Here is a 22,245-nt window from a genome sequence, read left to right on the forward strand (position 1 = left end):
GAGTCACCTTAGCAGGAGGCAGGAGGGGGAGCGACACACACTCTCACACACCGGTGGTCACACAGACCTTTGCACGCTCTCACAGCCACACCCACCACCGCAGCAGTCACCCACGCGCCGTGGCCTCCTAAGAGGCACCCCCACAGGGGCACCCACCCACCCAGGCAATCCCACACACTACACGGGGAGAGAGACCAGTGCGGTGGTGGGCGAGGATGTGGTGTTCGAGGCCAGCCTGGGCTCGCTGCAAATGGAGAGAGGCTCTCTCACCTCCTGTCTTGCTGCCTCCAGGGTGGTGGGTGTCGGGGCGCCCACTCTGTCTGGAGCCACCGTGCATATGCCAGGCATCTGAGAGGGCGAGGGTGGGCTCTCCCCGGGGCCTGGGCTGTGGCCTGTGGGCTGTGGGATGCATGTGGGTGGGGATGGCCTGGCCTGAGACTGGTCCCCCGCCGCGGCCAAAAGGGAGTCCAAAAAGCCTACAGCACCCGGTATTCCCAGGCGGTCTCCCATCCAAGTACTAACCAGGCCCGACCCTGCTTAGCTTCCGAGATCAGACGAGATCGGGCGCGTTCAGGGTGGTATGGCCGTAGACGAGGGCGGCCCTCGCCGACAAGCCCCAAGAGCCTGCTGCGCTCGCTCAGCCGCCCGCCAGGCCCGCCCGGCCCACCCCCACCGGTGGCACGTCAGACAGCCAGCAAGCCCCAAGCCCCCGAGTCCCGAGTCCCGAGTCCCGAGTCCCGAGTCCCGAGTCCCGAGTCCCGAGTCCCCAGCCCAGAGCCCAGAGCCCAGAGCCCAGAGCCCAGAGCCCAGACGACAGAGAGCCCACACCTAAGAAAGTCGTCGCGTCCTGCCTTCCGCGCGCCCCTCACCCCTGCCCGAGCCCCATCCGCACGCCCCAGCCCGGGGGCTGCCTGCCTGCCTGCCTGCCTCGCGTGGCCTACAGCCTCCCCAGCCCTCCTCAGCCCGCCCTGGATGGAACACGGGCCCAGCCTGTGAGTGCCAGCCTTTCCCCACGCAGGATGCGCAGAGGTCTCTTCTCTCCTCCTCTCCTCCTCTCGTCCCCTCCCCGACAGAGAGACTCTTCCTTCCACAGGCTCAGTACAACAGCGCCCTGACCCACCCACCCGGGATTTCCTCTTGCCCTCGAGGGGGCCGAGGGCGGAGCTTCCAGCAGCTCCTGGAATCCCGACCCACTCGGGACCCACCGTCCTCCCTGTGCCCAGGACAGGGGCCCTCAGCCTGGGAGCGGGAAGTCAACTGAACATTTGGTGATGGCTCGCATCCAATCCCACCCGGGACACACACACACAGACACACACACACACACACACACACACACTAGCCACGCCCACCCAGCGGAGAGGCTGGCCCAAGAGCCAGGCCCCACTGCCCTTGCCCTCCCTCCCAAGTGCGGGCATTCACACAAGTATACAAACACACAAACATACAAACACACACACACACACACACACACACACGTGCGTGCCACCCCTTTATAGGGGCACACATACGCGGGCGCGCAGAGGCAAGACCCACGCAGGCAGACACGCGCGCCAGGCATGAACTCACCGGGGTAAGAAAGCCGGACCGAACAGGTAGACAGGCCCCCTAGGGCGCATAAGCAGGCACGGAACCTAAGGACAGCTCACAAATACACACACACACACACACACACATACACTCAGTCACACACACACTCAATCACACACACACTCACTCACACACTCCCACACTCACTCACACACAGACTCTCGCAGGAGTCACCTTAGCAGGAGGCAGGAGGGGGAGCGACACACACTCTCACACACCGGTGGTCACACAGACCTTTGCACGCTCTCACAGCCACACCCACCACCGCAGCAGTCACCCACGCGCCGTGGCCTCCTAAGAGGCACCCCCACAGGGGCACCCACCCACCCAGGCAATCCCACACACTACACGGGGAGAGAGACCAGTGCGGTGGTGGGCGAGGATGTGGTGTTCGAGGCCAGCCTGGGCTCGCTGCAAATGGAGAGAGGCTCTCTCACCTCCTGTCTTGCTGCCTCCAGGGTGGTGGGTGTCGGGGCGCCCACTCTGTCTGGAGCCACCGTGCATATGCCAGGCATCTGAGAGGGCGAGGGTGGGCTCTCCCCGGGGCCTGGGCTGTGGCCTGTGGGCTGTGGGATGCATGTGGGTGGGGATGGCCTGGCCTGAGACTGGTCCCCCGCCGCGGCCAAAAGGGAGTCCAAAAAGCCTACAGCACCCGGTATTCCCAGGCGGTCTCCCATCCAAGTACTAACCAGGCCCGACCCTGCTTAGCTTCCGAGATCAGACGAGATCGGGCGCGTTCAGGGTGGTATGGCCGTAGACGAGGGCGGCCCTCGCCGACAAGCCCCAAGAGCCTGCTGCGCTCGCTCAGCCGCCCGCCATGCCCGCCCGGCCCACCCCCACCGGTGGCACGTCAGACAGCCAGCAAGCCCCAAGCCCCCGAGTCCCGAGTCCCGAGTCCCGAGTCCCGAGTCCCCAGCCCAGAGCCCAGAGCCCAGAGCCCAGAGCCCAGAGCCCAGACGACAGAGAGCCCACACCTAAGAAAGTCGTCGCGTCCTGCCTTCCGCGCGCCCCTCACCCCTGCCCGAGCCCCATCCGCACGCCCCAGCCCGGGGGCTGCCTGCCTGCCTGCCTGCCTCGCGTGGCCTACAGCCTCCCCAGCCCTCCTCAGCCCGCCCTGGATGGAACACGGGCCCAGCCTGTGAGTGCCAGCCTTTCCCCACGCAGGATGCGCAGAGGTCTCTTCTCTCCTCCTCTCCTCCTCTCGTCCCCTCCCCGACAGAGAGACTCTTCCTTCCACAGGCTCAGTACAACAGCGCCCTGACCCACCCACCCGGGATTTCCTCTTGCCCTCGAGGGGGCCGAGGGCGGAGCTTCCAGCAGCTCCTGGAATCCCGACCCACCCGGGACCCACCGTCCTCCCTGTGCCCAGGACAGGGGCCCTCAGCCTGGGAGCGGGAAGTCAACTGAACATTTGGTGATGGCTCGCATCCAATCCCACCCGGGACACACACACACAGACACACACACACACACACACACACACACACACACACACTAGCCACGCCCACCCAGCGGAGAGGCTGGCCCAAGAGCCAGGCCCCACTGCCCTTGCCCTCCCTCCCAAGTGCGGGCATTCACACAAGTATACAAACACACAAACATACAAACACACACACACACACACACACACGTGCGTGCCACCCCTTTATAGGGGCACACATACGCGGGCGCGCAGAGGCAAGACCCACGCAGGCAGACACGCGCGCCAGGCATGAACTCACCGGGGTAAGAAAGCCAGACCGAACAGGTAGACAGGCCCCCTAGGGCGCATAAGCAGGCACGGAACCTAAGGACAGCTCACAAATACACACACACACACACACACACACACACATACACTCAGTCACACACACACTCAATCACACACACACTCACTCACACACTCCCACACTCACTCACACACAGACTCTCGCAGGAGTCACCTTAGCAGGAGGCAGGAGGGGGAGCGACACACACTCTCACACACCGGTGGTCACACAGACCTTTGCACGCTCTCACAGCCACACCCACCACCGCAGCAGTCACCCACGCGCCGTGGCCTCCTAAGAGGCACCCCCACAGGGGCACCCACCCACCCAGGCAATCCCACACACTACACGGGGAGAGAGACCAGTGCGGTGGTGGGCGAGGATGTGGTGTTCGAGGCCAGCCTGGGCTCGCTGCAAATGGAGAGAGGCTCTCTCACCTCCTGTCTTGCTGCCTCCAGGGTGGTGGGTGTCGGGGCGCCCACTCTGTCTGGAGCCACCGTGCATATGCCAGGCATCTGAGAGGGCGAGGGTGGGCTCTCCCCGGGGCCTGGGCTGTGGCCTGTGGGCTGTGGGATGCATGTGGGTGGGGATGGCCTGGCCTGAGACTGGTCCCCCGCCGCGGCCAAAAGGGAGTCCAAAAAGCCTACAGCACCCGGTATTCCCAGGCGGTCTCCCATCCAAGTACTAACCAGGCCCGACCCTGCTTAGCTTCCGAGATCAGACGAGATCGGGCGCGTTCAGGGTGGTATGGCCGTAGACGAGGGCAGCCCTCGCCGACCTGCTGCGCTCGCTCAGCCGCCCGCCAGGCCCGCCCGGCCCACCCCCACCGGTGGCACGTCAGACAGCCAGCAAGCCCCAAGCCCCCGAGTCCCGAGTCCCGAGTCCCGAGTCCCGAGTCCCGAGTCCCCAGCCCAGAGCCCAGAGCCCAGAGCCCAGAGCCCAGAGCCCAGACGACAGAGAGCCCACACCTAAGAAAGTCGTCGCGTCCTGCCTTCCGCGCGCCCCTCACCCCTGCCCGAGCCCCATCCGCACGCCCCAGCCCGGGGGCTGCCTGCCTGCCTGCCTGCCTCGCGTGGCCTACAGCCTCCCCAGCCCTCCTCAGCCCGCCCTGGATGGAACACGGGCCCAGCCTGTGAGTGCCAGCCTTTCCCCACGCAGGATGCGCAGAGGTCTCTCCTCCTCTCCTCCTCTCCTCCTCTCGTCCCCTCCCCGACAGAGAGACTCTTCCTTCCACAGGCTCAGTACAACAGCGCCCTGACCCACCCACCCGGGATTTCCTCTTGCCCTCGAGGGGGCCGAGGGCGGAGCTTCCAGCAGCTCCTGGAATCCCGACCCACCCGGGACCCACCGTCCTCCCTGTGCCCAGGACAGGGGCCCTCAGCCTGGGAGCGGGAAGTCAACTGAACATTTGGTGATGGCTCGCATCCAATCCCACCCGGGACACACACACACAGACACACACACACACACACACACACACACTAGCCACGCCCACCCAGCGGAGAGGCTGGCCCAAGAGCCAGGCCCCACTGCCCTTGCCCTCCCTCCCAAGTGCGGGCATTCACACAAGTATACAAACACACAAACATACAAACACACACACACACACACACACACACACACACGTGCGTGCCACCCCTTTATAGGGGCACACATACGCGGGCGCGCAGAGGCAAGACCCACGCAGGCAGACACGCGCGCCAGGCATGAACTCACCGGGGTAAGAAAGCCGGACCGAACAGGTAGACAGGCCCCCTAGGGCGCATAAGCAGGCACGGAACCTAAGGACAGCTCACAAATACACACACACACACACACACACATACACTCAGTCACACACACACTCAATCACACACACACTCACTCACACACTCCCACACTCACTCACACACAGACTCTCGCAGGAGTCACCTTAGCAGGAGGCAGGAGGGGGAGCGACACACACTCTCACACACCGGTGGTCACACATACCTTTGCACGCTCTCACAGCCACACCCACCACCGCAGCAGTCACCCACGCGCCGTGGCCTCCTAAGAGGCACCCCCACAGGGGCACCCACCCACCCAGGCAATCCCACACACTACACGGGGAGAGAGACCAGTGCGGTGGTGGGCGAGGATGTGGTGTTCGAGGCCAGCCTGGGCTCGCTGCAAATGGAGAGAGGCTCTCTCACCTCCTGTCTTGCTGCCTCCAGGGTGGTGGGTGTCGGGGCGCCCACTCTGTCTGGAGCCACCGTGCATATGCCAGGCATCTGAGAGGGCGAGGGTGGGCTCTCCCCGGGGCCTGGGCTGTGGCCTGTGGGCTGTGGGATGCATGTGGGTGGGGATGGCCTGGCCTGAGACTGGTCCCCCGCCGCGGCCAAAAGGGAGTCCAAAAAGCCTACAGCACCCGGTATTCCCAGGCGGTCTCCCATCCAAGTACTAACCAGGCCCGACCCTGCTTAGCTTCCGAGATCAGACGAGATCGGGCGCGTTCAGGGTGGTATGGCCGTAGACGAGGGCGGCCCTCGCCGACAAGCCCCAAGAGCCTGCTGCGCTCGCTCAGCCGCCCGCCAGGCCCGCCCGGCCCACCCCCACCGGTGGCACGTCAGACAGCCAGCAAGCCCCAAGCCCCCGAGTCCCGAGTCCCGAGTCCCGAGTCCCGAGTCCCCAGCCCAGAGCCCAGAGCCCAGAGCCCAGAGCCCAGAGCCCAGACGACAGAGAGCCCACACCTAAGAAAGTCGTCGCGTCCTGCCTTCCGCGCGCCCCTCACCCCTGCCCGAGCCCCATCCGCACGCCCCAGCCCGGGGGCTGCCTGCCTGCCTGCCTGCCTCGCGTGGCCTACAGCCTCCCCAGCCCTCCTCAGCCCGCCCTGGATGGAACACGGGCCCAGCCTGTGAGTGCCAGCCTTTCCCCACGCAGGATGCGCAGAGGTCTCTTCTCTCCTCCTCTCCTCCTCTCGTCCCCTCCCCGACAGAGAGACTCTTCCTTCCACAGGCTCAGTACAACAGCGCCCTGACCCACCCACCCGGGATTTCCTCTTGCCCTCGAGGGGGCCGAGGGCGGAGCTTCCAGCAGCTCCTGGAATCCCGACCCACCCGGGACCCACCGTCCTCCCTGTGCCCAGGACAGGGGCCCTCAGCCTGGGAGCGGGAAGTCAACTGAACATTTGGTGATGGCTCGCATCCAATCCCACCCGGGACACACACACACAGACACACACACACACACACACACACACACACACACACTAGCCACGCCCACCCAGCGGAGAGGCTGGCCCAAGAGCCAGGCCCCACTGCCCTTGCCCTCCCTCCCAAGTGCGGGCATTCACACAAGTATACAAACACACAAACATACAAACACACACACACACACACACACACGTGCGTGCCACCCCTTTATAGGGGCACACATACGCGGGCGCGCAGAGGCAAGACCCACGCAGGCAGACACGCGCGCCAGGCATGAACTCACCGGGGTAAGAAAGCCAGACCGAACAGGTAGACAGGCCCCCTAGGGCGCATAAGCAGGCACGGAACCTAAGGACAGCTCACAAATACACACACACACACACACACACATACACTCAGTCACACACACACTCAATCACACACACACTCACTCACACACTCCCACACTCACTCACACACAGACTCTCGCAGGAGTCACCTTAGCAGGAGGCAGGAGGGGGAGCGACACACACTCTCACACACCGGTGGTCACACAGACCTTTGCACGCTCTCACAGCCACACCCACCACCGCAGCAGTCACCCACGCGCCGTGGCCTCCTAAGAGGCACCCCCACAGGGGCACCCACCCACCCAGGCAATCCCACACACTACACGGGGAGAGAGACCAGTGCGGTGGTGGGCGAGGATGTGGTGTTCGAGGCCAGCCTGGGCTCGCTGCAAATGGAGAGAGGCTCTCTCACCTCCTGTCTTGCTGCCTCCAGGGTGGTGGGTGTCGGGGCGCCCACTCTGTCTGGAGCCACCGTGCATATGCCAGGCATCTGAGAGGGCGAGGGTGGGCTCTCCCCGGGGCCTGGGCTGTGGCCTGTGGGCTGTGGGATGCATGTGGGTGGGGATGGCCTGGCCTGAGACTGGTCCCCCGCCGCGGCCAAAAGGGAGTCCAAAAAGCCTACAGCACCCGGTATTCCCAGGCGGTCTCCCATCCAAGTACTAACCAGGCCCGACCCTGCTTAGCTTCCGAGATCAGACGAGATCGGGCGCGTTCAGGGTGGTATGGCCGTAGACGAGGGCAGCCCTCGCCGACCTGCTGCGCTCGCTCAGCCGCCCGCCAGGCCCGCCCGGCCCACCCCCACCGGTGGCACGTCAGACAGCCAGCAAGCCCCAAGCCCCCGAGTCCCGAGTCCCGAGTCCCGAGTCCCGAGTCCCGAGTCCCCAGCCCAGAGCCCAGAGCCCAGAGCCCAGAGCCCAGAGCCCAGACGACAGAGAGCCCACACCTAAGAAAGTCGTCGCGTCCTGCCTTCCGCGCGCCCCTCACCCCTGCCCGAGCCCCATCCGCACGCCCCAGCCCGGGGGCTGCCTGCCTGCCTGCCTGCCTCGCGTGGCCTACAGCCTCCCCAGCCCTCCTCAGCCCGCCCTGGATGGAACACGGGCCCAGCCTGTGAGTGCCAGCCTTTCCCCACGCAGGATGCGCAGAGGTCTCTCCTCCTCTCCTCCTCTCCTCCTCTCGTCCCCTCCCCGACAGAGAGACTCTTCCTTCCACAGGCTCAGTACAACAGCGCCCTGACCCACCCACCCGGGATTTCCTCTTGCCCTCGAGGGGGCCGAGGGCGGAGCTTCCAGCAGCTCCTGGAATCCCGACCCACCCGGGACCCACCGTCCTCCCTGTGCCCAGGACAGGGGCCCTCAGCCTGGGAGCGGGAAGTCAACTGAACATTTGGTGATGGCTCGCATCCAATCCCACCCGGGACACACACACACAGACACACACACACACACACACACACACACTAGCCACGCCCACCCAGCGGAGAGGCTGGCCCAAGAGCCAGGCCCCACTGCCCTTGCCCTCCCTCCCAAGTGCGGGCATTCACACAAGTATACAAACACACAAACATACAAACACACACACACACACACACACACACGTGCGTGCCACCCCTTTATAGGGGCACACATACGCGGGCGCGCAGAGGCAAGACCCACGCAGGCAGACACGCGCGCCAGGCATGAACTCACCGGGGTAAGAAAGCCGGACCGAACAGGTAGACAGGCACCCTAGGGCGCATAAGCAGGCACGGAACCTAAGGACAGCTCACAAATACACACACACACACACACACACATACACTCAGTCACACACACACTCAATCACACACACACTCACTCACACACTCACACACTCACTCACACACAGACTCTCGCAGGAGTCACCTTAGCAGGAGGCAGGAGGGGGAGCGACACACACTCTCACACACCGGTGGTCACACAGACCTTTGCACGCTCTCACAGCCACACCCACCACCGCAGCAGTCACCCACGCGCCGTGGCCTCCTAAGAGGCACCCCCACAGGGGCACCCACCCACCCAGGCAATCCCACACACTACACGGGGAGAGAGACCAGTGCGGTGGTGGGCGAGGATGTGGTGTTCGAGGCCAGCCTGGGCTCGCTGCAAATGGAGAGAGGCTCTCTCACCTCCTGTCTTGCTGCCTCCAGGGTGGTGGGTGTCGGGGCGCCCACTCTGTCTGGAGCCACCGTGCATATGCCAGGCATCTGAGAGGGCGAGGGTGGGCTCTCCCCGGGGCCTGGGCTGTGGCCTGTGGGCTGTGGGATGCATGTGGGTGGGGATGGCCTGGCCTGAGACTGGTCCCCCGCCGCGGCCAAAAGGGAGTCCAAAAAGCCTACAGCACCCGGTATTCCCAGGCGGTCTCCCATCCAAGTACTAACCAGGCCCGACCCTGCTTAGCTTCCGAGATCAGACGAGATCGGGCGCGTTCAGGGTGGTATGGCCGTAGACGAGGGCGGCCCTCGCCGACAAGCCCCAAGAGCCTGCTGCGCTCGCTCAGCCGCCCGCCATGCCCGCCCGGCCCACCCCCACCGGTGGCACGTCAGACAGCCAGCAAGCCCCAAGCCCCCGAGTCCCGAGTCCCGAGTCCCGAGTCCCGAGTCCCCAGCCCAGAGCCCAGAGCCCAGAGCCCAGAGCCCTGAGCCCAGAGCCCAGACGACAGAGAGCCCACACCTAAGAAAGTCGTCGCGTCCTGCCTTCCGCGCGCCCCTCACCCCTGCCCGAGCCCCATCCGCACGCCCCAGCCCGGGGGCTGCCTGCCTGCCTGCCTGCCTCGCGTGGCCTACAGCCTCCCCAGCCCTCCTCAGCCCGCCCTGGATGGAACACGGGCCCAGCCTGTGAGTGCCAGCCTTTCCCCACGCAGGATGCGCAGAGGTCTCTCCTCCTCTCCTCCTCTCCTTCTCTCGTCCCCTCCCGGACAGAGAGCCTCTTCCTTCCACAGGCTCAGTACAACAGCGCCCTGACCCACCCACCCGGGATTTCCTCTTGCCCTCGAGGGGGCCGAGGGCGGAGCTTCCAGCAGCTCCTGGAATCCCGACCCACCCGGGACCCACCGACCTCCCTGTGCCCAGGACAGGGGCCCTCAGCCTGGGAGCGGGAAGTCAACTGAACATTTGGTGATGGCTGGCATCCAATCCCACCCGGGACACACACACACACACACACACACACACACACACTAGCCACGCCCACCCAGCGGAGAGGATGGCCCAAGAGCCAGGCCCCACTGCCCTTGCCCTCCCTCCCAAGTGCGGGCATTCACACAAGTATACACACACACAAACATACAAACACACACACACACACACACGTGCGTGCCACCCCTTTATAGGGGCACAAATACGCGGGCGCGCAGAGACAAGACCCACGCAGGCAGACACGCGCGCCAGGCATGAACTCACCGGGGTAAGAAAGCCAGACCGAACAGGTAGACAGGCCCCCTAGGGCGCATAAGCAGGCACGGAACCTAAGGACAGCTCACAAATACACACACACACACACACACACATACACTCAGTCACACACACACTCAATCACACACACACTCACTCACACACTCCCACACTCACTCACACACAGACTCTCGCAGGAGTCACCTTAGCAGGAGGCAGGAGGGGGAGCGACACACACTCTCACACACCGGTGGTCACACAGACCTTTGCACGCTCTCACAGCCACACCCACCACCGCAGCAGTCACCCACGCGCCGTGGCCTCCTAAGAGGCACCCCCACAGGGGCACCCACCCACCCAGGCAATTTCACACACTACACGGGGAGAGAGACCAGTGCGGTGGTGGGCGAGGATGTGGTGTTCGAGGCCAGCCTGGGCTCGCTGCAAATGGAGAGAGGCTCTCTCACCTCCTGTCTTGCTGCCTCCAGGGTGGTGGGTGTCGGGGCGCCCACTCTGTCTGGAGCCACCGTGCATATGCCAGGCATCTGAGAGGGCGAGGGTGGGCTCTCCCCGGGGCCTGGGCTGTGGCCTGTGGGCTGTGGGATGCATGTGGGTGGGGATGGCCTGGCCTGAGACTGGTCCCCCGCCGCGGCCAAAAGGGAGTCCAAAAAGCCTACAGCACCCGGTATTCCCAGGCGGTCTCCCATCCAAGTACTAACCAGGCCCGACCCTGCTTAGCTTCCGAGATCAGACGAGATCGGGCGCGTTCAGGGTGGTATGGCCGTAGACGAGGGCGGCCCTCGCCGACAAGCCCCAAGAGCCTGCTGCGCTCGCTCAGCCGCCCGCCAGGCCCGCCCGGCCCACCCCCACCGGTGGCACGTCAGACAGCCAGCAAGCCCCAAGCCCCCGAGTCCCGAGTCCCGAGTCCCGAGTCCCGAGTCCCGAGTCCCGAGTCCCGAGTCCCCAGCCCAGAGCCCAGAGCCCAGAGCCCAGAGCCCAGAGCCCAGACGACAGAGAGCCCACACCTAAGAAAGTCGTCGCGTCCTGCCTTCCGCGCGCCCCTCACCCCTGCCCGAGCCCCATCCGCACGCCCCAGCCCGGGGGCTGCCTGCCTGCCTGCCTGCCTCGCGTGGCCTACAGCCTCCCCAGCCCTCCTCAGCCCGCCCTGGATGGAACACGGGCCCAGCCTGTGAGTGCCAGCCTTTCCCCACGCAGGATGCGCAGAGGTCTCTTCTCTCCTCCTCTCCTCCTCTCGTCCCCTCCCCGACAGAGAGACTCTTCCTTCCACAGGCTCAGTACAACAGCGCCCTGACCCACCCACCCGGGATTTCCTCTTGCCCTCGAGGGGGCCGAGGGCGGAGCTTCCAGCAGCTCCTGGAATCCCGACCCACTCGGGACCCACCGTCCTCCCTGTGCCCAGGACAGGGGCCCTCAGCCTGGGAGCGGGAAGTCAACTGAACATTTGGTGATGGCTCGCATCCAATCCCACCCGGGACACACACACACAGACACACACACACACACACACACACACACACACTAGCCACGCCCACCCAGCGGAGAGGATGGCCCAAGAGCCAGGCCCCACTGCCCTTGCCCTCCCTCCCAAGTGCGGGCATTCACACAAGTATACACACACACAAACATACAAACACACACACACACACACACGTGCGTGCCACCCCTTTATAGGGGCACAAATACGCGGGCGCGCAGAGACAAGACCCACGCAGGCAGACACGCGCGCCAGGCATGAACTCACCGGGGTAAGAAAGCCAGACCGAACAGGTAGACAGGCCCCCTAGGGCGCATAAGCAGGCACGGAACCTAAGGACAGCTCACAAATACACACACACACACACACACACATACACTCAGTCACACACACACTCAATCACACACACACTCACTCACACACTCCCACACTCACTCACACACAGACTCTCGCAGGAGTCACCTTAGCAGGAGGCAGGAGGGGGAGCGACACACACTCTCACACACCGGTGGTCACACAGACCTTTGCACGCTCTCACAGCCACACCCACCACCGCAGCAGTCACCCACGCGCCGTGGCCTCCTAAGAGGCACCCCCACAGGGGCACCCACCCACCCAGGCAATTTCACACACTACACGGGGAGAGAGACCAGTGCGGTGGTGGGCGAGGATGTGGTGTTCGAGGCCAGCCTGGGCTCGCTGCAAATGGAGAGAGGCTCTCTCACCTCCTGTCTTGCTGCCTCCAGGGTGGTGGGTGTCGGGGCGCCCACTCTGTCTGGAGCCACCGTGCATATGCCAGGCATCTGAGAGGGCGAGGGTGGGCTCTCCCCGGGGCCTGGGCTGTGGCCTGTGGGCTGTGGGATGCATGTGGGTGGGGATGGCCTGGCCTGAGACTGGTCCCCCGCCGCGGCCAAAAGGGAGTCCAAAAAGCCTACAGCACCCGGTATTCCCAGGCGGTCTCCCATCCAAGTACTAACCAGGCCCGACCCTGCTTAGCTTCCGAGATCAGACGAGATCGGGCGCGTTCAGGGTGGTATGGCCGTAGACGAGGGCGGCCCTCGCCGACAAGCCCCAAGAGCCTGCTGCGCTCGCTCAGCCGCCCGCCAGGCCCGCCCGGCCCACCCCCACCGGTGGCACGTCAGACAGCCAGCAAGCCCCAAGCCCCCGAGTCCCGAGTCCCGAGTCCCGAGTCCCGAGTCCCGAGTCCCGAGTCCCGAGTCCCCAGCCCAGAGCCCAGAGCCCAGAGCCCAGAGCCCAGAGCCCAGACGACAGAGAGCCCACACCTAAGAAAGTCGTCGCGTCCTGCCTTCCGCGCGCCCCTCACCCCTGCCCGAGCCCCATCCGCACGCCCCAGCCCGGGGGCTGCCTGCCTGCCTGCCTGCCTCGCGTGGCCTACAGCCTCCCCAGCCCTCCTCAGCCCGCCCTGGATGGAACACGGGCCCAGCCTGTGAGTGCCAGCCTTTCCCCACGCAGGATGCGCAGAGGTCTCTTCTCTCCTCCTCTCCTCCTCTCGTCCCCTCCCCGACAGAGAGACTCTTCCTTCCACAGGCTCAGTACAACAGCGCCCTGACCCACCCACCCGGGATTTCCTCTTGCCCTCGAGGGGGCCGAGGGCGGAGCTTCCAGCAGCTCCTGGAATCCCGACCCACTCGGGACCCACCGTCCTCCCTGTGCCCAGGACAGGGGCCCTCAGCCTGGGAGCGGGAAGTCAACTGAACATTTGGTGATGGCTCGCATCCAATCCCACCCGGGACACACACACACAGACACACACACACACACACACACACACACACACTAGCCACGCCCACCCAGCGGAGAGGCTGGCCCAAGAGCCAGGCCCCACTGCCCTTGCCCTCCCTCCCAAGTGCGGGCATTCACACAAGTATACAAACACACAAACATACAAACACACACACACACACACACACACGTGCGTGCCACCCCTTTATAGGGGCACACATACGCGGGCGCGCAGAGGCAAGACCCACGCAGGCAGACACGCGCGCCAGGCATGAACTCACCGGGGTAAGAAAGCCAGACCGAACAGGTAGACAGGCCCCCTAGGGCGCATAAGCAGGCACGGAACCTAAGGACAGCTCACAAATACACACACACACACACACACACATACACTCAGTCACACACACACTCAATCACACACACACTCACTCACACACTCCCACACTCACTCACACACAGACTCTCGCAGGAGTCACCTTAGCAGGAGGCAGGAGGGGGAGCGACACACACTCTCACACACCGGTGGTCACACAGACCTTTGCACGCTCTCACAGCCACACCCACCACCGCAGCAGTCACCCACGCGCCGTGGCCTCCTAAGAGGCACCCCCACAGGGGCACCCACCCACCCAGGCAATCCCACACACTACACGGGGAGAGAGACCAGTGCGGTGGTGGGCGAGGATGTGGTGTTCGAGGCCAGCCTGGGCTCGCTGCAAATGGAGAGAGGCTCTCTCACCTCCTGTCTTGCTGCCTCCAGGGTGGTGGGTGTCGGGGCGCCCACTCTGTCTGGAGCCACCGTGCATATGCCAGGCATCTGAGAGGGCGAGGGTGGGCTCTCCCCGGGGCCTGGGCTGTGGCCTGTGGGCTGTGGGATGCATGTGGGTGGGGATGGCCTGGCCTGAGACTGGTCCCCCGCCGCGGCCAAAAGGGAGTCCAAAAAGCCTACAGCACCCGGTATTCCCAGGCGGTCTCCCATCCAAGTACTAACCAGGCCCGACCCTGCTTAGCTTCCGAGATCAGACGAGATCGGGCGCGTTCAGGGTGGTATGGCCGTAGACGAGGGCAGCCCTCGCCGACCTGCTGCGCTCGCTCAGCCGCCCGCCAGGCCCGCCCGGCCCACCCCCACCGGTGGCACGTCAGACAGCCAGCAAGCCCCAAGCCCCCGAGTCCCGAGTCCCGAGTCCCGAGTCCCGAGTCCCGAGTCCCCAGCCCAGAGCCCAGAGCCCAGAGCCCAGAGCCCAGAGCCCAGACGACAGAGAGCCCACACCTAAGAAAGTCGTCGCGTCCTGCCTTCCGCGCGCCCCTCACCCCTGCCCGAGCCCCATCCGCACGCCCCAGCCCGGGGGCTGCCTGCCTGCCTGCCTGCCTCGCGTGGCCTACAGCCTCCCCAGCCCTCCTCAGCCCGCCCTGGATGGAACACGGGCCCAGCCTGTGAGTGCCAGCCTTTCCCCACGCAGGATGCGCAGAGGTCTCTCCTCCTCTCCTCCTCTCCTCCTCTCGTCCCCTCCCCGACAGAGAGACTCTTCCTTCCACAGGCTCAGTACAACAGCGCCCTGACCCACCCACCCGGGATTTCCTCTTGCCCTCGAGGGGGCCGAGGGCGGAGCTTCCAGCAGCTCCTGGAATCCCGACCCACCCGGGACCCACCGTCCTCCCTGTGCCCAGGACAGGGGCCCTCAGCCTGGGAGCGGGAAGTCAACTGAACATTTGGTGATGGCTCGCATCCAATCCCACCCGGGACACACACACACAGACACACACACACACACACACACACACACTAGCCACGCCCACCCAGCGGAGAGGCTGGCCCAAGAGCCAGGCCCCACTGCCCTTGCCCTCCCTCCCAAGTGCGGGCATTCACACAAGTATACAAACACACAAACATACAAACACACACACACACACACACACACACACGTGCGTGCCACCCCTTTATAGGGGCACACATACGCGGGCGCGCAGAGGCAAGACCCACGCAGGCAGACACGCGCGCCAGGCATGAACTCACCGGGGTAAGAAAGCCGGACCGAACAGGTAGACAGGCCCCCTAGGGCGCATAAGCAGGCACGGAACCTAAGGACAGCTCACAAATACACACACACACACACACACACATACACTCAGTCACACACACACTCAATCACACACACACTCACTCACACACTCCCACACTCACTCACACACAGACTCTCGCAGGAGTCACCTTAGCAGGAGGCAGGAGGGGGAGCGACACACACTCTCACACACCGGTGGTCACACAGACCTTTGCACGCTCTCACAGCCACACCCACCACCGCAGCAGTCACCCACGCGCCGTGGCCTCCTAAGAGGCACCCCCACAGGGGCACCCACCCACCCAGGCAATCCCACACACTACACGGGGAGAGAGACCAGTGCGGTGGTGGGCGAGGATGTGGTGTTCGAGGCCAGCCTGGGCTCGCTGCAAATGGAGAGAGGCTCTCTCACCTCCTGTCTTGCTGCCTCCAGGGTGGTGGGTGTCGGGGCGCCCACTCTGTCTGGAGCCACCGTGCATATGCCAGGCATCTGAGAGGGCGAGGGTGGGCTCTCCCCGGGGCCTGGGCTGTGGCCTGTGGGCTGTGGGATGCATGTGGGTGGGGATGGCCTGGCCTGAGACTGGTCCCCCGCCGCGGCCAAAAGGGAGTCCAAAAAGCCTACAGCACCCGGTATTCCCAGGCGGTCTCCCATCCAAGTACTAACCAGGCCCGACCCTGCTTAGCTTCCGAGATCAGACGAGATCGGGCGCGTTCAGGGTGGTATGGCCGTAGACGAGGGCGGCCCTCGCCGACAAGCCCCAAGAGCCTGCTGCGCTCGCTCAGCCGCCCGCCATGCCCGCCCGGCCCACCCCCACCGGTGGCACGTCAGACAGCCAGCAAGCCCCAAGCCCCCGAGTCCCGAGTCCCGAGTCCCGAGTCCCGAGTCCCCAGCCCAGAGCCCAGAGCCCAGAGCCCAGAGCCCTGAGCCCAGAGCCCAGACGACAGAGAGCCCACACCTAAGAAAGTCGTCGCGTCCTGCCTTCCGCGCGCCCCTCACCCCTGCCCGAGCCCCATCCGCACGCCCCAGCCCGGGGGCTGCCTGCCTGCCTGCCTGCCTCGCGTGGCCTACAGCCTCCCCAGCCCTCCTCAGCCCGCCCTGGATGGAACACGGGCCCAGCCTGTGAGTGCCAGCCTTTCCCCACGCAGGATGCGCAGAGGTCTCTCCTCCTCTCCTCCTCTCCTTCTCTCGTCCCCTCCCGGACAGAGAGCCTCTTCCTTCCACAGGCTCAGTACAACAGCGCCCTGACCCACCCACCCGGGATTTCCTCTTGCCCTCGAGGGGGCCGAGGGCGGAGCTTCCAGCAGCTCCTGGAATCCCGACCCACCCGGGACCCACCGACCTCCCTGTGCCCAGGACAGGGGCCCTCAGCCTGGGAGCGGGAAGTCAACTGAACATTTGGTGATGGCTGGCATCCAATCCCACCCGGGACACACACACACACACACACACACACACACACACACACACACTAGCCACGCCCACCCAGCGGAGAGGATGGCCCAAGAGCCAGGCCCCACTGCCCTTGCCCTCCCTCCCAAGTGCGGGCATTCACACAAGTATACACACACACAAACATACAAACACACACACACACACACACGTGCGTGCCACCCCTTTATAGGGGCACAAATACGCGGGCGCGCAGAGACAAGACCCACGCAGGCAGACACGCGCGCCAGGCATGAACTCACCGGGGTAAGAAAGCCAGACCGAACAGGTAGACAGGCCCCCTAGGGCGCATAAGCAGGCACGGAACCTAAGGACAGCTCACAAATACACACACACACACACACACACATACACTCAGTCACACACACACTCAATCACACACACACTCACTCACACACTCCCACACTCACTCACACACAGACTCTCGCAGGAGTCACCTTAGCAGGAGGCAGGAGGGGGAGCGACACACACTCTCACACACCGGTGGTCACACAGACCTTTGCACGCTCTCACAGCCACACCCACCACCGCAGCAGTCACCCACGCGCCGTGGCCTCCTAAGAGGCACCCCCACAGGGGCACCCACCCACCCAGGCAATCCCACACACTACACGGGGAGAGAGACCAGTGCGGTGGTGGGCGAGGATGTGGTGTTCGAGGCCAGCCTGGGCTCGCTGCAAATGGAGAGAGGCTCTCTCACCTCCTGTCTTGCTGCCTCCAGGGTGGTGGGTGTCGGGGCGCCCACTCTGTCTGGAGCCACCGTGCATATGCCAGGCATCTGAGAGGGCGAGGGTGGGCTCTCCCCGGGGCCTGGGCTGTGGCCTGTGGGCTGTGGGATGCATGTGGGTGGGGATGGCCTGGCCTGAGACTGGTCCCCCGCCGCGGCCAAAAGGGAGTCCAAAAAGCCTACAGCACCCGGTATTCCCAGGCGGTCTCCCATCCAAGTACTAACCAGGCCCGACCCTGCTTAGCTTCCGAGATCAGACGAGATCGGGCGCGTTCAGGGTGGTATGGCCGTAGACGAGGGCGGCCCTCGCCGACAAGCCCCAAGAGCCTGCTGCGCTCGCTCAGCCGCCCGCCAGGCCCGCCCGGCCCACCCCCACCGGTGGCACGTCAGACAGCCAGCAAGCCCCAAGCCCCCGAGTCCCGAGTCCCGAGTCCCGAGTCCCGAGTCCCGAGTCCCGAGTCCCGAGTCCCCAGCCCAGAGCCCAGAGCCCAGAGCCCAGAGCCCAGAGCCCAGACGACAGAGAGCCCACACCTAAGAAAGTCGTCGCGTCCTGCCTTCCGCGCGCCCCTCACCCCTGCCCGAGCCCCATCCGCACGCCCCAGCCCGGGGGCTGCCTGCCTGCCTGCCTGCCTCGCGTGGCCTACAGCCTCCCCAGCCCTCCTCAGCCCGCCCTGGATGGAACACGGGCCCAGCCTGTGAGTGCCAGCCTTTCCCCACGCAGGATGCGCAGAGGTCTCTTCTCTCCTCCTCTCCTCCTCTCGTCCCCTCCCCGACAGAGAGACTCTTCCTTCCACAGGCTCAGTACAACAGCGCCCTGACCCACCCACCCGGGATTTCCTCTTGCCCTCGAGGGGGCCGAGGGCGGAGCTTCCAGCAGCTCCTGGAATCCCGACCCACTCGGGACCCACCGTCCTCCCTGTGCCCAGGACAGGGGCCCTCAGCCTGGGAGCGGGAAGTCAACTGAACATTTGGTGATGGCTCGCATCCAATCCCACCCGGGACACACACACACAGACACACACACACACACACACACACACACACACTAGCCACGCCCACCCAGCGGAGAGGCTGGCCCAAGAGCCAGGCCCCACTGCCCTTGCCCTCCCTCCCAAGTGCGGGCATTCACACAAGTATACAAACACACAAACATACAAACACACACACACACACACACACACACGTGCGTGCCACCCCTTTATAGGGGCACACATACGCGGGCGCGCAGAGGCAAGACCCACGCAGGCAGACACGCGCGCCAGGCATGAACTCACCGGGGTAAGAAAGCCGGACCGAACAGGTAGACAGGCCCCCTAGGGCGCATAAGCAGGCACGGAACCTAAGGACAGCTCACAAATACACACACACACACACACACACACATACACTCAGTCACACACACACTCAATCACACACACACTCACTCACACACTCCCACACTCACTCACACACAGACTCTCGCAGGAGTCACCTTAGCAGGAGGCAGGAGGGGGAGCGACACACACTCTCACACACCGGTGGTCACACAGACCTTTGCACGCTCTCACAGCCACACCCACCACCGCAGCAGTCACCCACGCGCCGTGGCCTCCTAAGAGGCACCCCCACAGGGGCACCCACCCACCCAGGCAATCCCACACACTACACGGGGAGAGAGACCAGTGCGGTGGTGGGCGAGGATGTGGTGTTCGAGGCCAGCCTGGGCTCGCTGCAAATGGAGAGAGGCTCTCTCACCTCCTGTCTTGCTGCCTCCAGGGTGGTGGGTGTCGGGGCGCCCACTCTGTCTGGAGCCACCGTGCATATGCCAGGCATCTGAGAGGGCGAGGGTGGGCTCTCCCCGGGGCCTGGGCTGTGGCCTGTGGGCTGTGGGATGCATGTGGGTGGGGATGGCCTGGCCTGAGACTGGTCCCCCGCCGCGGCCAAAAGGGAGTCCAAAAAGCCTACAGCACCCGGTATTCCCAGGCGGTCTCCCATCCAAGTACTAACCAGGCCCGACCCTGCTTAGCTTCCGAGATCAGACGAGATCGGGCGCGTTCAGGGTGGTATGGCCGTAGACGAGGGCAGCCCTCGCCGACCTGCTGCGCTCGCTCAGCCGCCCGCCAGGCCCGCCCGGCCCACCCCCACCGGTGGCACGTCAGACAGCCAGCAAGCCCCAAGCCCCCGAGTCCCGAGTCCCGAGTCCCGAGTCCCGAGTCCCGAGTCCCCAGCCCAGAGCCCAGAGCCCAGAGCCCAGAGCCCAGAGCCCAGACGACAGAGAGCCCACACCTAAGAAAGTCGTCGCGTCCTGCCTTCCGCGCGCCCCTCACCCCTGCCCGAGCCCCATCCGCACGCCCCAGCCCGGGGGCTGCCTGCCTGCCTGCCTGCCTCGCGTGGCCTACAGCCTCCCCAGCCCTCCTCAGCCCGCCCTGGATGGAACACGGGCCCAGCCTGTGAGTGCCAGCCTTTCCCCACGCAGGATGCGCAGAGGTCTCTCCTCCTCTCCTCCTCTCCTCCTCTCGTCCCCTCCCCGACAGAGAGACTCTTCCTTCCACAGGCTCAGTACAACAGCGCCCTGACCCACCCACCCGGGATTTCCTCTTGCCCTCGAGGGGGCCGAGGGCGGAGCTTCCAGCAGCTCCTGGAATCCCGACCCACCCGGGACCCACCGTCCTCCCTGTGCCCAGGACAGGGGCCCTCAGCCTGGGAGCGGGAAGTCAACTGAACATTTGGTGATGGCTCGCATCCAATCCCACCCGGGACACACACACACAGACACACACACACACACACACACACACACTAGCCACGCCCACCCAGCGGAGAGGCTGGCCCAAGAGCCAGGCCCCACTGCCCTTGCCCTCCCTCCCAAGTGCGGGCATTCACACAAGTATACAAACACACAAACATACAAACACACACACACACACACACACACACACGTGCGTGCCACCCCTTTATAGGGGCACACATACGCGGGCGCGCAGAGGCAAGACCCACGCAGGCAGACACGCGCGCCAGGCATGAACTCACCGGGGTAAGAAAGCCGGACCGAACAGGTAGACAGGCACCCTAGGGCGCATAAGCAGGCACGGAACCTAAGGACAGCTCACAAATACACACACACACACACACACACATACACTCAGTCACACACACACTCAATCACACACACACTCACTCACACACTCACACACTCACTCACACACAGACTCTCGCAGGAGTCACCTTAGCAGGAGGCAGGAGGGGGAGCGACACACACTCTCACACACCGGTGGTCACACAGACCTTTGCACGCTCTCACAGCCACACCCACCACCGCAGCAGTCACCCACGCGCCGTGGCCTCCTAAGAGGCACCCCCACAGGGGCACCCACCCACCCAGGCAATCCCACACACTACACGGGGAGAGAGACCAGTGCGGTGGTGGGCGAGGATGTGGTGTTCGAGGCCAGCCTGGGCTCGCTGCAAATGGAGAGAGGCTCTCTCACCTCCTGTCTTGCTGCCTCCAGGGTGGTGGGTGTCGGGGCGCCCACTCTGTCTGGAGCCACCGTGCATATGCCAGGCATCTGAGAGGGCGAGGGTGGGCTCTCCCCGGGGCCTGGGCTGTGGCCTGTGGGCTGTGGGATGCATGTGGGTGGGGATGGCCTGGCCTGAGACTGGTCCCCCGCCGCGGCCAAAAGGGAGTCCAAAAAGCCTACAGCACCCGGTATTCCCAGGCGGTCTCCCATCCAAGTACTAACCAGGCCCGACCCTGCTTAGCTTCCGAGATCAGACGAGATCGGGCGCGTTCAGGGTGGTATGGCCGTAGACGAGGGCGGCCCTCGCCGACAAGCCCCAAGAGCCTGCTGCGCTCGCTCAGCCGCCCGCCATGCCCGCCCGGCCCACCCCCACCGGTGGCACGTCAGACAGCCAGCAAGCCCCAAGCCCCCGAGTCCCGAGTCCCGAGTCCCGAGTCCCGAGTCCCCAGCCCAGAGCCCAGAGCCCAGAGCCCAGAGCCCTGAGCCCAGAGCCCAGACGACAGAGAGCCCACACCTAAGAAAGTCGTCGCGTCCTGCCTTCCGCGCGCCCCTCACCCCTGCCCGAGCCCCATCCGCACGCCCCAGCCCGGGGGCTGCCTGCCTGCCTGCCTGCCTCGCGTGGCCTACAGCCTCCCCAGCCCTCCTCAGCCCGCCCTGGATGGAACACGGGCCCAGCCTGTGAGTGCCAGCCTTTCCCCACGCAGGATGCGCAGAGGTCTCTCCTCCTCTCCTCCTCTCCTTCTCTCGTCCCCTCCCGGACAGAGAGCCTCTTCCTTCCACAGGCTCAGTACAACAGCGCCCTGACCCACCCACCCGGGATTTCCTCTTGCCCTCGAGGGGGCCGAGGGCGGAGCTTCCAGCAGCTCCTGGAATCCCGACCCACCCGGGACCCACCGACCTCCCTGTGCCCAGGACAGGGGCCCTCAGCCTGGGAGCGGGAAGTCAACTGAACATTTGGTGATGGCTGGCATCCAATCCCACCCGGGACACACACACACACACACACACACACACACACACACACTAG

The 22,245-nt window shown here is 64.8% G+C and overlaps 13 non-coding genes across 13 annotated transcripts; all 13 read right to left on the reverse strand.

The window, feature by feature from the left end:
• Positions 1 to 473: 473 nt before the first annotated feature.
• On the reverse strand, positions 474 to 592 carry LOC147999568 (5S ribosomal RNA). Its single transcript, XR_015644397.1, has one exon. It is a non-coding gene; the product is annotated as a 5S ribosomal RNA (ribosomal RNA).
• A 1,638-nt stretch (positions 593 to 2,230) lies between these two features.
• On the reverse strand, positions 2,231 to 2,349 carry LOC147999569 (5S ribosomal RNA). Its single transcript, XR_015644398.1, has one exon. It is a non-coding gene; the product is annotated as a 5S ribosomal RNA (ribosomal RNA).
• Positions 2,350 to 3,978: 1,629 nt separating this feature from the next.
• LOC147999570 (5S ribosomal RNA) lies at positions 3,979 to 4,097 on the reverse strand. Its single transcript, XR_015644399.1, has one exon. It is a non-coding gene; the product is annotated as a 5S ribosomal RNA (ribosomal RNA).
• Positions 4,098 to 5,715: 1,618 nt separating this feature from the next.
• LOC147999571 (5S ribosomal RNA) lies at positions 5,716 to 5,834 on the reverse strand. Its single transcript, XR_015644400.1, has one exon. It is a non-coding gene; the product is annotated as a 5S ribosomal RNA (ribosomal RNA).
• A 1,621-nt stretch (positions 5,835 to 7,455) lies between these two features.
• Positions 7,456 to 7,574, reverse strand: LOC147999572 (5S ribosomal RNA). Its single transcript, XR_015644401.1, has one exon. It is a non-coding gene; the product is annotated as a 5S ribosomal RNA (ribosomal RNA).
• A 1,612-nt stretch (positions 7,575 to 9,186) lies between these two features.
• Positions 9,187 to 9,305, reverse strand: LOC147999573 (5S ribosomal RNA). Its single transcript, XR_015644402.1, has one exon. It is a non-coding gene; the product is annotated as a 5S ribosomal RNA (ribosomal RNA).
• A 1,611-nt stretch (positions 9,306 to 10,916) lies between these two features.
• On the reverse strand, positions 10,917 to 11,035 carry LOC147999574 (5S ribosomal RNA). Its single transcript, XR_015644403.1, has one exon. It is a non-coding gene; the product is annotated as a 5S ribosomal RNA (ribosomal RNA).
• Positions 11,036 to 12,669: 1,634 nt separating this feature from the next.
• Positions 12,670 to 12,788, reverse strand: LOC147999575 (5S ribosomal RNA). The gene has a single exon (XR_015644404.1). It is a non-coding gene; the product is annotated as a 5S ribosomal RNA (ribosomal RNA).
• A 1,638-nt stretch (positions 12,789 to 14,426) lies between these two features.
• On the reverse strand, positions 14,427 to 14,545 carry LOC147999576 (5S ribosomal RNA). Its single transcript, XR_015644406.1, has one exon. It is a non-coding gene; the product is annotated as a 5S ribosomal RNA (ribosomal RNA).
• Positions 14,546 to 16,159: 1,614 nt separating this feature from the next.
• LOC147999577 (5S ribosomal RNA) lies at positions 16,160 to 16,278 on the reverse strand. The gene has a single exon (XR_015644407.1). It is a non-coding gene; the product is annotated as a 5S ribosomal RNA (ribosomal RNA).
• Positions 16,279 to 17,897: 1,619 nt separating this feature from the next.
• Positions 17,898 to 18,016, reverse strand: LOC147999578 (5S ribosomal RNA). Its single transcript, XR_015644408.1, has one exon. It is a non-coding gene; the product is annotated as a 5S ribosomal RNA (ribosomal RNA).
• A 1,642-nt stretch (positions 18,017 to 19,658) lies between these two features.
• Positions 19,659 to 19,777, reverse strand: LOC147999579 (5S ribosomal RNA). The gene has a single exon (XR_015644409.1). It is a non-coding gene; the product is annotated as a 5S ribosomal RNA (ribosomal RNA).
• Positions 19,778 to 21,391: 1,614 nt separating this feature from the next.
• On the reverse strand, positions 21,392 to 21,510 carry LOC147999580 (5S ribosomal RNA). The gene has a single exon (XR_015644410.1). It is a non-coding gene; the product is annotated as a 5S ribosomal RNA (ribosomal RNA).
• Positions 21,511 to 22,245: the final 735 nt, after the last annotated feature.

The sequence above is a fragment of the Rattus norvegicus genome, chromosome 19, assembly GCF_021556685.1.
Source record: "Rattus norvegicus strain SHRSP/BbbUtx chromosome 19, alternate assembly SHRSP_T2T, whole genome shotgun sequence".
Classification (NCBI taxonomy): Eukaryota; Metazoa; Chordata; class Mammalia; order Rodentia; family Muridae; genus Rattus; species Rattus norvegicus.